The following is an 11,799-nucleotide window of genomic DNA, read 5'->3' on the forward strand; positions in this document are numbered from 1 at the left end:
ATGTACAGGAGGGAAGCAGTTTTCCTCACCAAGGTTCCTGTTGAACTGTAGGTGAGTTGTTGCTGTTTTTTCTGTATCACCTACAGTTAAATATTTGCATATAGTATATGTAATGATTTTTTATTATATACAGATCTCGCCTCGTTCTGCTTGCTTTATTCAACATAAGTGGCACATAACTGTCCAAAATTATAACAATGTTATTTGTTGGTTAACTATTATCTGATCAAGTTTTCTGCCATAACCATAGTTAATGATAGTGTGTACATGGAACTAATCAAAATATATATTGTTATTCATAAACATTGTATCTTGAAAATTATCAGTTCTGTTTTCCGTTAATAGCTGTATGACTGTACAAAAAAAGGTACTTTTTATTTATCTTTACAACATTTCAATCATACTTTTGTAGCACCCCCCTAGGTAGGTGCTAGGTAAAAGCATCTTATGCTCCTTCTCTTATCAGGGGAGCCTGATCTATTAGGTTGCCTGTTGCATGTTCCCAGGTGTAATTCCCTGGGTCTGAGGGAGTGTCCCCACTGCATCCAATAAGGGAGCTTGTTGGACAGTGGAGAAAAGCCAGTGACACATTAGCTTTTATGGGAGTCCCAGTGGGGTAGGGACATATGACAGGGCGTCTTTGGTGGGAAGCAGATAAGGATGCCAACCGTTCTGTAAAATACGGAATCGTCCCGTATTTTAAACAGACAAGTGCTGTTCCGTATCAAACTGATACGGAACGCACGTTGTTCCGTATTCCGTGGTACCTTATTGGTGTTTGTCACTTTCATCATGTAGTGACTGTGCGTCCCCTCCCCTCCGCCTTCTGACCAATTCCGCAAAGCCGCGCCGATGATGTCGTGACGTCACAACATAACCCCTCCCTGCATTCCCCGCCCGGCGCCCGCGGTACCAAGAAGAAGAAGAAAGAAAACAAAGAAGAAAGAGAACTAGCTGCTGCTGCAAGAAAGCGAGCAGAGCACAAGAGAAAAAAAAGTAAGCAGAAGAGAGAAAAGGGGAGAAGAGCAGAGGAAAGGGGAAGGTTGAGCAAAAAAAAAGGATATTAGGCAAAGCAGCAGATAAGAGGAAGGAGAGCATCCCATCAGGAGAGCAAATAAAATGGGAATAAGAGACAACAAAATGGGACGGAGAGCAGAAAAATGGGGAAGAGGAACAGAGGGAGGAGAGCAAAGGGAAGGAGAGCAGAGAAAAGGGAAGGAGATTTAAAAAAGGGGAAGAGGAGCAGAGAAAAGGGATAAGAGAGCAAAGAAAATGGAAGGACAGCAGAAGGAGCAAAGAAAAGGGGAAGGAGAGCAGAGAAAAGGGGAAGGAGAGCAAAGAGAAAAGGGGAAGGAGAGCAAAGAGAAAAGGGGAAGGAGAGCAAAGAGAAAAGGGGAAGGAGAGCAAAAAAAAGGGGAAGGAGAGCAGAGAAAAGGGGAATGAGAGCAAAGAGAAAAGGGGAAGTAGAGCAAAGAGAAAAGGGGGAGGAGAGCAAAGAGAAAAGGGGAAGGAGAGCAAAGAGAAAAGGGGAAGGAGAGCAAAGAGAAAAGGGGAAGGAGAGCAAAGAGAAAGGAGAGCAAAGAGAAAAGGGGAAGGAGAGCAAAGAGAAAAGAGAAAGGAGAGCAAAGAGAAAAGGGAAAGCAGAGCAAAGAGAAAAGGGAAAGGAGAGCAAAGAGAAAAGGGAAAGGAGAGCAAAGAGAAAAGGAGAAGGAGAGCAAAGAGAAAAGGGGAAGGAGAGCAAAGAGAAAAGGGGAAGGAGAGAAAAGGGGAAGGAGAGCAAAGAGAAAAGGGAAAGGAGAGCAAAGAGAAAAGGAGAAGGAGAGCAAAGAGAAAAGGGGAAGGAGAGCAAAGAGAAAAGGGGAAGGAGAGCAAAGAGAAAAGGGGAAGGAGAGCAAAGAGAAAAGGGGAAGGAGAGCAAAGAGAAAAGGGGAAGGAGAGCAAAGAGAAAAGGGGAAGGAGAGCAAAGAGAAAAGGGGAAGGAGAGCAAAGAGAAAAGGGGAAGGAGAGCAAAGAAAAGGGAAATGAGAGCAGAGAAAAGAGAAGGAGAGCAAAAAATGGGGAAGAGGAGCAGAGAAAAGGGATAGGAGAGCAAAGAAAAGGGGAATAAGAGCAGAGAAAAGGGAAGGATAGCAATAAAAAGGGGAAGGCGAGCAAAGAAAACAGAAGGAGAGCAAAGAAAACAAAAGGAGAGCAAAAAAAAGGGAAAGTGCAAAGAAAACAGAAGGAGAGCAAAGAAAAGGGGAAGGAGAGCAGAAGGAGAGGAAAAAAAGGGGGGGGGGGGGGAGTAGCAGATAAAATGGTAAGGAAAGCAAAGAAAAAGTTATGGAAGTATAATTATATAAAGATATTTGCAATACACTTCCTTAAAACATTCCCCACCCCGTTCCTTATCAGAAAGTTGGCAACACTGTCGATGACAACAAGTGACAACAGCGAGAATTTTAAAAATGACTACCTCCGAGCAGCCAGCAAAAAAGAAAAGAGCACAAAAATACAGAATTGAATGGGAAAATGACTACCCGTGGCTGGAATGCGTGAGGGACAATGAATACAAGGCCAATTGTACCATATGCCGTCACGTTTTTTCTGTTTGTCACGGCGGAGTGTGTGATATTAAGCAGCACGCATCAGGAGATAATCACAAGAGGAGCGAGAGGCTGCAGGGACAGAGGGAACAATGTTGAGGTTCCTTGTCCGTCAGACATCTCCAGAGGCTGATATGGTAGACTATGTAATTATGTGAATTTTTAAAACTCAAATATAGTTGATAGGAATATTAAAAGAGATAGTACAAGTTTAGTCTAACATTCCATCCATATACTGTACATCTACCCAGTGTTCCCCCTTGTGTTCCTGTCCCACTCCCTCATAATGTGTCAATCATTTCTGAATCCTGATGGGTTTCTTAATATGGTACCCTGGCCTGGAGGAGGGAAATAATTATAGATTTAGATAGCTCAAGGTTTAAAAAAGGGGGTTCAAAGATTAGCAAAGTTTATTCAAATGACACTTGAAATTTGTTTTTGACACTTTAAAATCTATTTTCTTTATCTATTTTTTATTTTTATTATTTCGTCACAAAGCATAGGCTTACAAATGGTATATCTCTTTCTTTAGGTCACTGCTGCTGAGCTAGCACATGTATATCATACAGTGAACCACAATTTGAGCTACAACAGTTCTGACTGTGGGCTTAAGCTCTGTCACCGAACACTGAGCGATTCTAATATTGTCAAGAAGATGTCCTGTGGGAGAACAAAAGCAGAGGCACTCGTCACAGAAGTCCTTGCCCCAAAGGCAGTACAGGAGGTGATCAACAAATTAAAAAGTGCTGAGAATCCACCTCCATTCTCTATTCAAACTGATGCACCAAACAAGGGCAATCGCAAGATGTTTCTTCCCTTGGCTGTACAGTTTTTTACTGCAGAGAGCGGGGTCATGAACAAGTTGATAGATTTTGTTGAAAATCCAGATGAATCTGCAGAGGGAATAGTCACTACAATTCAGAGCTCTCTTGAAAACCTGGGCCTGACTTTGGATCATGTGTCTGCATTCAGTGCAGATAATACAAATGTCAATTATGGAATCCACAATTCAGTATTCTCAAAATTAAAAAGTTCGAACAGTGATCTCTTCAGAGGCAACTGCCATGCGCATATTGTACATAAAACCATAAAGTATGCCCTGGATCAACTCTCAGTCGACAAAGAAAATGTAGTTCTGAAGGTCTACAGTTTCTTTTCCATCTCTGCAAAAAGGAGAGAGTCCCTGAAGGAGTTTTGTGCCTTTTGTGATGTCGAGTGAAGTTATGCGCCATGTGGTGACCAGATGGCTGTCACTCAACCCTGCAATCAGTCGCTGCTCCAGAGCTGGACTGCTCTCAAGTCCTATTTCATTAGCATGGGTGTTGACTGTCCAAGGCACCTGCAAACATTGCTGAAATTAACATGTGATGCTGCTGGCGTTGAGGACAACAAGCCTGATCTTGTGGAGGTGTATCTCCTCTTTTGTAACAACATCCTGACCCTCTTTGAAGAAGTGGTCAAAAAGCTGGAGAAGAATGACACCACATCAGCTGACCTCTATGCCATCATGCACTCTTTTCTGACAAAACTATCTCAGAGAAGAGATGATGGGTTCTATGGCTACCTAACTAAACAAAAGCTTCAGCGCCTTTCTCCACCTGATGCTGATGTTGCCAGACAGGAGTTTGCAGCCTTCTTAAACACTGCCATTATGTACATACAAAAATGGTTCAATTTTTCAGAAGACAACTGGCTTTTCCATCTACAGCCCCTCTCTGGGAGTATCTCTTATGATGACATGGAGAAGATCATTGAGCAGCTTCACCTGGATAGAAGGCAAAACATCTCCGTGGATATGCTTTATGATGAGTGTATTACTGCCAACAACATTCTAAAGCATCTCAAAGAGCATGAGGACTGGGTGTCCAAGGGAACAGCAGAGAAGTGGATGGCAGTTCTACAGGCAGCTGATCTCCCAAACATCCTTGCTGTGGTGTCCTTTGTCCTCAGCATCCCATCTTCCACTGGGTATGTGGAGAAGGTGTTCTCGGCAATGAAAAATAAATGGTCAGATGTACGAAACAAATGTTCAGTTGGACTAATAAAAAGTGAGCTGATCATCGCTCTGAATTATGAGATGTCTTGTACAGACTTCTACAGTGCAGCTCTACAGGACAAACAACTACTCGCTGCTGCAAGAAATCAAAAAAAGTACACATGGAAAAAATAGCGGCACAATGTGCTTAAAGCGGTAGTATCCCGCTTTTTGACACTTTTACCTACAGGTAAGCCTATAATAAGGCTTACCTGTAGGTACAAATAATATCTCCTAAACCGGCACGGTTTAGGAGATATTTACAGTGCATGCAGCCGCTCGCGCGAGCGGCGCATGCGCTCTGAAGGTCCGGGGGACCTTCAATTAAGTTGCCGGGAGCTTGCCGGAAAAATCACTCCCGCGCGCATGCGCGGGAGTGACGTCATCGCGGCTCCGGCCAATCATCGCGCCGGAGCCGTCTCTTCTGGCCAATCAGCGCGCCGGAGCCGCCGAACCCGGAAGAGACGACGAGGGACCATGGCAGCGCCCGCAGCGATGTCCGGGGGTCCGTGTCGGGCTTCGTTTTAAGGTAAGTTACACATAATGGGCTAGTATGCGATGCATACTAGCTCATTATGCCTTTGTCTTGCAGGTTTTTTTTTTTTATTTTTTTTTTTATAGAGTTTACAACCGCTTTAATCTGTTTCTGTGATATTTTCCATGTGCATACATACGGGTGTTTGTATTGCTTGAATGCAGTATTTGAGTGCAATATTTTATATTTTCTTTATTAGCTGTTTTTTATGTGTTATTGTTTTCCATAAAAAGTTATGGAAGTATAATTATATAAAGATATTTGCACTACACTTCCTTAAAATGTTGTCTTATTTTTTGCACTGGAAAAAACATCCCCCGCCACGCCCCCGCCCCACCCCCTCCCCCGTTCCTTATTTCCATTTCAGAAAGTTGGTAACCCTAGAAGCAGAGTCCCAGGAGGAGGCTGACGGTTGTCGCTTCTCCTGCTGTATGAGGAAAGTGATCATAGGTAGTCGGCCTAGTGAACCAGGTGTGGAGCTGCATTGCAGAAGATCAAGTAAAGCTGACAGTGTCTTTCGGGAAAAACAGTGTCCGTGAGTACCAGGGGACTTGCCAAAAGGTCTGTCTAGGAAAGGGGACCACTCCAGTGAAGTCAGAGGATCAAGGGGTCAGCTCACACAGAGTGTCAGAGTAAAGGGGGTGCCGTGTAGAACCCTGAAGAATAGGGACAAAGGGGGTGCCGTGTAGAACCCGAAAGAGTGATTCACAATACAGTGCAGTTCATTTAATTCTATAGTGGCAAGGTGAAGCAGCAGCCTTGCCGCATCCATTGTTAACCAGAAGTCCCAGCAATTGTGCATAGTTATCCAGTTGGAGTATCCCACTCATCCCTTCTCCCATCCCAGTTCTCAAATAAAACAACAAAAACCAAAACCCCTGGACTGTTTTCTGACTGAGCAAAGCACTTAGAATATGCTCAATTTTGGTGTCTCTGTATACATATTAAAAACTTTCTGGGGGGCGTGGTCGGGATGTGAAGCTGAGCGGTCGCACTGTGCCTGAGCTCCGCTCCTACCGCTATCCTGAACCTGTTCCAGCATGCTTAAATCTCCTCTCGGCACCCCTTACCTAACACCCTGGGTTCCAGACGTCGGTACGGTACCCCGCGGGCTCCTCCGCTGCCACCCCGAAAAAGCTGCGATCCGGGAAGAAATCCAGCTCTTCCTCTCCTCGAGGTCCCGCGGCGGCCATCTTGGTGCCGCGGCCTGCTTCTCCCACGATGTCCACCGGCACTCGGCGGACACCGGTGGCTCGGCGGATCCGTCTCCCTCCGACATCCTGGAGGCCATTAAAGCCTGCAAAGATGCCCTCACGGTGAAGATGGATTACATGGCAACAGACATTAGCCTCATCCGCCATGATCTGGACAAGTTCCGGGCCAGGATGACAGATTCTCCTGCTTCTCCACGACCTACAAGACTTCCTCACCTCCCTTGCGGGGGGGGGGGGGTCCTCACCTCCCCGGAGGAGATCTTGGGGGCCTTTCAGGAGTTTTACTCTAAGTTGTATTCTACTACTCTCCCCCCTGATTTCCGCCCGGGGGACTTGTGTCGGCTCCTGGACCCGGTGGCGTTGGGGTGGCTGTTGGATTCGGAGCGCTCCGACATGGTCCGGCCGGTTACGGAGGAGGAGTTTCGGGTTGTAATTCAGTCTATCCCGGGTGGTAAGGCCCCTGGCCCTGACGGGCTACCCATTGAATTTTATAAAACCCACTCGGGGATCCTGGCCCCCCTTTTGGCCGCCTTGTACAATGACTGCCTTGCGATGGGCTCCCTCCCGCAGTCTATGGCCGAGGCTCACATCATTTTGATCCATAAACCACCCAAGGACCCCAAATTATGTGCCTCTTATAGGCCCACAGCCTTGCTTAATAATGACCAAAAATTTTACCAAAAATTCTTGCCTCCAGGCTTCGCCCTATCCTCCCCTCCGTTGTTGACCAGGACCAAACGGGTTTCATGGCCCGCAGGTCTACCGATATTAACCTCCGCAGGCTGTACACAAATCTACAGGCTCCCCACTCTAATGCTCGGGCCAGGGTTGTCGCCTCTTTGGACATTGAAAAGGCATTTGATTCTGTCGAGTGGCTCTTCTTGTGGGAGGTGCTCCGCAGGATGGGCTTTCCCCTTCTCTTTATCTCCTGGTTGCAAACCATCTACAAGTCCCCGGAGGCCGCCATCCACCTTGGCGGCAGGCTGTCTGCCCGGTTCTGGTTGTCCCGAGGCACGCGGCAGGGGTGCCCTCTCTCTCCAGCCCTGTTTGCTATTGCCATGGAGCCGCTGGCCGAGGCGCTCCGGATCTCCCCGGAGGTCCGGGGGTTGCGGGTGGCATGGCTGGAGGAGAGGGTGGCACTGTACGCGGATGACCTCCTGCTATTCCTCCAGGATGCGGGGCCCTCCCTACAGGGGGCTCTCCTCATCCTGGACGGCTTTTCTCGGGTGACGGGCCTGTGGGTCAATTGGTCCAAGTCCCTACTACTAGCCATAGATGATGGGACCAAAAGTAGTGCCCCAGCGGATTTGTCCTTGCAATGGGTGGACAGCTTTGTGTATCTGGGGGTGCGGGTATCTAGACAACCTTCTGATTTTATTTCCCTTAATCTGGACCCGGTGGTGAGGGAGATTAGGACCAGGCTGAAGGCGTGGGAGAATCTTCCCCTTTCCTTGTTAGGGCGTATTAATCTGATTAAAATGAAACTTCTTCCTAAACTTACGTATTTATTTCGCCATTCCCCTCAATGGATTCCCAAGGTGTTTTTCACAAATCTGAATACACTCTTTTCCTCATTTTTGTGGGGCTCCCGCCCCCCCCCCCCGAATTAAATTTTCCATGCTGATGCGCCCCCTTTCACAGGGGGGCTTGGCCTTTCCGGACTGCCATAAATATTTTTTGTCCTGCCAGTTGGTCACGGTGGCGTGGTGGCTGACTCCAGATGCCTCTAACTCGGCGGTGGTGGTGGAGGCGGCGGTTCTTGGGTCTATGGAGGCGCTTTCTCACCTTTTGTTTAGGGGCCCTAGGGCCCCTTATCAGTTGACTTCCTCCATGCGCAAGACACTCCGAGCCTGGCGGCAGGGCCTGGCTCTAGAGTCGTACCCGGACACCGCCGTCTCCCCCCAGCAGCCCCTCTGGATCAATCCCACATTGCCTCACCTATTTTCCCTCCCTGATCCAGCAGGCTGGACGAAATATGGCGTAAAACGAATATTGGATCTGTCCTCGGATCTCACCCTTCCCGCATTTGACCAATTGATTGCCTCTAGAGGCGTGCCCCCCTCCCACCTTTTCAGGTATTTGCAGTTGTCCCACGCCTTCAGAGCTCAGTTTCCGCGAGGAGTGGCGCAGGTGGTGCAGTCGGACCTGGAAAGGGTTCTCCGGTTCGATTGCTCCGAGCGTGCCGCCTCGGTGCTGTACATCCATCTCCTCCGGGTCTTTTCTCCAGGGCTCTCGGGCCTCCACTCTCGGTGGGCCCGGGATGTTCCGGACTTGGATGCGGAGGACTGGTTGCAGATTTGGGACACCCCCTTCAGGATCCTGGTCTCACTCAGGGATAGGATGATCCAATACAGAATTGTCCACAGGACTTCTCACTCCTTATCGGTTGCACAAGATGAGCATCTCCCATTCCCCGGACTGTTGGCGCTGTGGCCACTCCCCGGGTGATTTCATGCATATCTTCTGGGCCTGCCCAACTACTGTACCCTGCTGGCTAAGAGTGTTTGAGGTAGCCAACGCAGTGCTGGGGACCTCTTTTGATCCCACGCCTGCGGTGGCGCTATTGGGCCTTCTTGACGATCTGCTCCCTAGGGTGGCGGACCGCACCTTGATGGGTCTCCTTTTCTTTTATGCTCGGAAGAATATTGTCTTACACTGGAAACAGCAGTCTCCCCCATCGTTCCAGCGGTGGAGGACGCTGGTGGACTCAGTGATCCCACTTTATCGAGACACCTATCAGCATAGGGGGTGCCCCAAGAAACATGACAGGGTATGGGCCCGTTGGCTCTCGGACTCCACCTCTGAGGTGCTGGCCATGGTGGGGGTTTCGGCCGCTACTGCCTCCCGATAGTTTTTCTGTCTGCCTCCCTGCCAGTATTTATGATCCGCTCTTTAATGTACAAATATGTGCCTTACTGAGTGTTTTCACCTGCTTGATGCCAATTGCATTTCATGTTATGTACCCCTGCGTGGGTGACCTTTTACTTTGTATAATGTCATCTTGTGCTTGTGGGTGACCCCTTGCACCTTGTTGTTTTATTTTTTGTTTGTTGGTTTGTGTGTTGCAATAATAAAAAAGATTTTCAAAAAAAAAAAACTCTCTTTTTTTCACAGCTTTGGAACATAATTCTTCCAGAGGAGGAGACTTATGTTTCCTTTTTAAATGAGAAGAAAACATCCATGGAGGAGATGAAGGAAACAACGGAGGAAAACATTGAAAAATCACAAGAAAAACAGAAGATGATGCATGCTAAGAAGGTGTTGAAGAAACACAAAGGATGTAGTGTACAGTGTTGGCAATGAGGTCCTTCTTTACAATATGAGGAAGCATTGTAGAAAAGGAGGAAGGATAGAGCCGGACTTCTCTGGTCCTTACATTATTAAGGAGGTGTGTGGCAAGGTGGTGAAACTGGCAAATTCTGACGGGGTTACACTTAACTTAAGAATAAGATCAATGTCGACCACATCAAGCCGTACAGAAGAAGTGAGGAAAGCAAAGCCCACAGGCAGGAAGGTGATGTTGAATTGCCTGAGGAAATCAGCACCTGCGTGTCCTCCGTACCACAAAGGGCCTCTGTCATCTGCTGCACCGAAAAAGGAGAGCACTAGCTCAAAAGTCACTGAACAGCTCCCTCCAGCCTTGCACTGGCTAAGGTAGCTCCTTGTAAATACTTGTGCTGAGCAACTCTTAACTTTGTACACTTCACACTGTACACTGACTCTTCAGGGCCCAAACTGCAGGTACCCCCTCTAATACTTCAGGGTCCTCTGACCAGGCACCCCATTTAACAGCTAGCTGACTCCTGGATCCCTAGAACCTTCTCTGAAGTGGTCCCCTCTGACGCTAGGCAGACCCCCCAGGGGCAGTCCACAGTACTCACGACCTTTGTAGGCTTTCCTGGAACTGGACCCTTCTCTCTCTCCATTGGTTCTCTGCAAACTGTATCCCCTCCACAGCTCAGCACTCTCTGGATCTCAAGCAGCCACCTGAGACACCCGCTTCCTTTGACAGGAGGAGAGACAGCCGTACTCTCCCTCCCGGGACTCTGCTTCCCGCAAAAGACGCTGCATCATGCATTCCTTCAGGACTTATACCGACTCCCAGAATCCTCTGCGGCAGAATCTACCTACTGGGGTAGATACAGGACTGAGTGTGTTTCTGATTGGGTTTCCTCCACTGTCTAGTGAGAATCTTCTCATGGAGCCAGTGGGGAGACTCCCCTCTCAGCAGACACAGCTGTTAGGCAGTCAAGGCCTACTATACTTTTACCTAGCACCTACCTTGTAGGGTGCTACATACAGTGCCTTGCGAAAGTATTCGGCCCCCTTGAACTTTGCGACCTTTTGCCACATTTCAGGCTTCAAACATAAATAGAATCCACCTGTGTGTAATCAAGTCTCCGTAAAAATGCACCTGCACTGTGATAGTCTCAGAGGTCCGTTTAAAGCGCAGAGAGCATCATGAAGAACAAGGAACACACCAGGCAGGTCCGAGATACTGTTGTGGAGAAGTTTAAAGCCGGATTTGGATACAAAAAGATTTTCCAAGCTTTAAACATCCCAAGGAGCACTGTGCAAGCGATAATATTGAAATGGAAGGAGTATCAGACCACTGTAAATCTACGAAGACCTGGCAGTTCTCTAAACTTTCAGCTCATACAAGGAGAAGACTGATCAGAGATGCAGCCAAGAGGCCCATGATCACTCTGGATGAACTGCAGAGATCTACAGCTGAGGTGGGAGACTCTGTCCATAGGACAACAATCAGTCCAAGAGAGTGGCAAGAAGAAAGCCATTTATTAAAGATATTCATAAAAAGTGTAGTTTAAAGTTTGCCACAAGCCACCTGGGAGACACACCAAACATGTGGAAGAAGGTGCTCTGGTCAGATGAAACCAAAATCGAACTTTTTGGCAACAATGCAAAACATTATGTTTGGCGTAAAAGCAACACAGCTCATCACCCTGAACACACCATCCCCACTGTCAAACATGGTGATGGCAACATCATGGTTTGGGCCTGCTTTTCTTCAGCAGGGACAGGGAAGATGGTTAAAATTGATGGGAAGATGGATGGAGCCAAATACAGGACCATTCTGGAAGAAAACCTGATGGAGTCTGCAAAAGACCTGAGACTGGGATGGAGATTTGTCTTCCAACAAGACAATGATCCAAAACATAAAGCAAAATCTACAATGGAATGGTTCACAAATAAACATATCCAGGTGTTAGAATGGCCAAGTAAATAAAAGTCCAGACCTGAATCCAATCGAGAATATGTGGAAAGAACTGAAAACTGCTGTTCACAAACGTTCTCCATCCAACCTCACTGAGCTCAAGCTGTTTTGTAAGGAGGAATGGGCAAAAATTTCAGTCTCTCGATGTGCAAAACTGATAGAGACATACCTCAAGTGACTTACAGCTGTAATCG

The 11,799-nt window shown here is 47.5% G+C and overlaps 1 pseudogene across 1 annotated transcript; it reads left to right on the top strand.

Moving 5' to 3' along the window:
- LOC309566923 lies at positions 1–9,978 on the top strand (annotated as a pseudogene). Its single transcript has 2 exons — positions 1–51; positions 9,484–9,978. The product of its transcript is annotated as an uncharacterized misc_RNA (transcript).
- Positions 9,979–11,799: the final 1,821 nt, after the last annotated feature.

This window comes from Pelophylax lessonae (genome assembly GCF_965119305.1).
Source record: "Pelophylax lessonae genome assembly, chromosome: 11".
Taxonomy (NCBI): domain Eukaryota; kingdom Metazoa; phylum Chordata; class Amphibia; order Anura; family Ranidae; genus Pelophylax; species Pelophylax lessonae.